This window comes from Pseudophryne corroboree, chromosome 5, assembly GCF_028390025.1.
Source record: "Pseudophryne corroboree isolate aPseCor3 chromosome 5, aPseCor3.hap2, whole genome shotgun sequence".
Taxonomy (NCBI): Eukaryota; Metazoa; Chordata; class Amphibia; order Anura; family Myobatrachidae; genus Pseudophryne; species Pseudophryne corroboree.
The window spans coordinates 420,128,306-420,131,758 of NC_086448.1; the positions used below are offsets into that span (position 1 = coordinate 420,128,306).

Consider the following 3,453-nt stretch of genomic DNA (forward strand, 5'->3'; position numbering starts at 1 on the left):
GGGGGGGGAAGGGGAGAAAGGGGAAAAAAAGGGGGGGGAGGAGAAAGAGAGGGGAAGAGGGCTGTAGGAAAAGATTAGTAAATTGGAAGGTAAATGATGCTTTTGTGCACTATGATTAGAGGAAAACACTGAAATTGATGTATTCGTTGAGACCCTTTGACATAAGCGTGTCCAATCGGAAAATCCATTCTGATTCTCTCTTTTGTAGAGCTTCATTAATGTCCCCTCCTCTTAGTCCCAATTTTACATGTTCAAGACAAAAAACATTGAGGTCCTCAGTTCTACTGTTGTGGTGATGAAGAAAATGTCTGGCAACTGAGGTGAGTTTCCTAAATCTGGCTGTGTCTGATCTGGCATTGCGTACATTTCCTATATGTTCTAAAGTTCTTACTTTGAGCATGCGTGATGTCATGCCCACGTATTTGAGTTTGCATGGGCATGTAATGCAATAGATCACATTTGCTGTTTTGCAGTTGAAGTAATCTTCTATCTTGATCATTTGGTTAAATTTATCGGTAATGTCTGTACAATTCTTGACATGTGGGCAGGCTCGGCAATCGCCACATGGGTAACTGCCTTTTAGGGTGGTTTTATGTTTTGATGGATGTGAGAAATGACTCCTGACCAGTTTGTCTTTCAAATTGGGTGCTCTTCGCCAACTCATGCTGACATTGTCTCCAATATGTTTGGCCAGATCTTCATCCATTTTCAAGATATGCCAATGAGATTGTAATATTTTTCTGGCATCTTTCCAATTCCTGCAAAAATCACCTATAAATCTTAATGTGGATTTGTCATCCTTGGGTTTTCTTTCTTGAAATATCAGAGAGTCACGTGGCACTTTCTCAACTTCAAATCTGGCTTTCTTGATTAGGCGATTGCTGTAACCCCTTTCTTTTAATCTTGCAGTTAGTTCGAGGCTTTTAGACTTGAAAGAAGACTCATCCGAGCAATTTCGTTTCAGTCTAAGAAATTAGGACACACAATTGCCCAATATCATTGTTACCCTCTATACTACAAATCCTCCTGGATTCATCATTTAGTAACTACAGGTTATCAACCTTGACAAGTCTGTCCGCCACCCTTTCATTCTAATCAAAACACCCATCCCATGTTTGCTTTGTTCAAATCTTTAATTAATCTCATTAATGCCTCCATCAAACCAAGCTGCAATACATTTTCCCTTTAATACATGATTGGTCCGCACATCCTATTTAAAGCATCACCAAGTGTGAGAAAACACGGGGCTTCCGTGAACAAGCCTACAGGTGAAACGTACGTCGGAAACCTGACGCCCAACTAGTGACGTCACTGCGGCTTCGCCCTCTCCGGAACGGGCGGCCACACGGTCACAGAATACAGAGCACGGAGCGCGGTAGCAAACCACAGCCACTGACCACTGGGACATCTGCAACATTGGAAAGTGGTAACCTCTAATTATATGTTCATTTCCAAGCAGCGCACCAGAACCTATTTGGTCTGACTATCCCTGCACTTGCTCCGTTATTATATTCAGAATTGATTCTATTTATACAGCCATTTCGGAACTATACTGCAAGCTCATATATATTTATATTTATATTTTATTTTTCCAACCTAAAGAAAAGATACTTTTGTTGTGCTGCTCACATTGTATCCATGCAGCCCAACTTACAAATAACATTGTTGATACATAGTTTACATCAATATCATTGAAAGCGATTTTTTCAGCAAGAGAAATCCAGGAACTACAATATCAGTTACCCATACGTGTTCAACATATGGGCAAAGACTTGTCATATTCCTTGTCTTTTTTGCTATTCATTACATGGACTTAGACTCTTTCCTCTTTTTCGTTTTTTTGCTGCCTTTACTGCATTTATGCAGCACATTTCATGACAATATTGGCCACTCACAGCAAAAAATAGACAAGGTTTTTTTCTCTGTTTGTATGAATATCCACAGAAAAAAAACTTTTCAGGATTTGCCTTTTTACAACTGGATTACAGGATCATTATCCTGCTCAATAACCCAGCAGTTTAACATCAGATTGCTGCAATTTACCACCCCTATATCTGACTGAAGAAAGTCTGGGAGACAGCCATTCTGCTCATACCGAGTTCATAGCACCATCGGTTAAAGACAGTAGCAGTATTTACCTACACACACTCCCTCACTCAGAATTTCCATACCACTACTGAATTTTAGAATTGTGTCTGTTAATTTTCTGATTCATTTGGCCCACGGCCATACTATCCTGAATACGCCCGATCACATCTGATCTTGGAAGCTAAGCAGGTAAGGCCTGGTCAGTACTTGGATGGGAGACCTCCAGGGAATACTAGGTGCTGTGGGCCATTTTCTTCAGGAGAATTTTTATATCATACTCAAATTTCCGTATATCATCTACACTTTTATTCTGCTTTTCATTTTCAGTATTTTCCCTATTAGTCTGCATTTATCCTTTGACTCTTCCACCTGATTCAGTGGTTTATTAGACCTTATAGACCTTTCTCTCATTCAGCGCTAACAGTATTTCTTGATACCAATTGGCCCACGGCCATACTATCCTGAATGCGCCCGATTATGTCCGATCTTGGAAGCTAAGCAGGTATGGCCTGGTCAGTACGTGGATGGGAGACCTCCAGGGAATACTAGGTGCTGTGGGCCATTTTCTTTCAGGAAATTCTTGTATCATTTTCTTTTGAGCTTACTCTATATTCCGATCTTTTCTGTGACGTGTACATATTGTGATTCCTTAATATACACTCAATTACAACAACAATATTTTCACCTGTTATATCTAGAACCATATTTGTTACAATGGCAATCTAGATTCTTATCATTATTAATATATATTTTTTGTTCACCCCACAGTGAACTTTTAGCCTATTAATAAAAGTAAAGTTTTACTCATTCCATCAAGAGGAAGGACTCTAAACGGTCCTCCTCTTCATCATTCATTCATTCATAATTTACCAAGAGTGCTTCCACACAAGGTTATTTTGTCTTTTTCTTGCTTTTTTCCTTGTAGTCGAACTACAAAATCTGTGGGAGCACCACCAAAACTCAGTACTATTTATGATTTATAATAATAGTCAATATTTTGATATCTAATAGATTTATTTTTCTGTCATTTACAACATACATACTTCAAGCTGGTGCAAGTCCACAACCCCCTTTCCTCTACACTTCCCACCAACCAGCTGGTGGTGGGAAGTATAAATTCAGGCACCAGGAACTGCATCAGTGCCTGAGTATCATCAGTTCCCCAGGAGTGGTGATCGCCAGACTTCCGTGCCTCCAAGCACCTCCGTGCCTCCGAGCATCCCCATGCCTCCCAGCACCTCCGTGCCTCCGAGCATCTCCGTGCATCTCTGTGCCTCCAAGCACCTCCGTGCCTCCAAGCATCCCCGTGCCTCCCAACACCTCCGTGCCTCCGAGCATCTCCGTGCCTCCAAGCACCTCCGTGCC

At 41.1% G+C, this 3,453-nt stretch overlaps 1 non-coding gene and 1 pseudogene across 1 annotated transcript; both read left to right on the plus strand.

Moving 5' to 3' along the window:
• Positions 1–2,218: 2,218 nt before the first annotated feature.
• On the plus strand, positions 2,219–2,336 carry LOC134930141 (5S ribosomal RNA). Its single transcript, XR_010178671.1, has one exon. It is a non-coding gene; the product is annotated as a 5S ribosomal RNA (ribosomal RNA).
• Positions 2,337–2,531: 195 nt separating this feature from the next.
• Positions 2,532–2,649, plus strand: LOC134931620 (5S ribosomal RNA; annotated as a pseudogene).
• Positions 2,650–3,453: the final 804 nt, after the last annotated feature.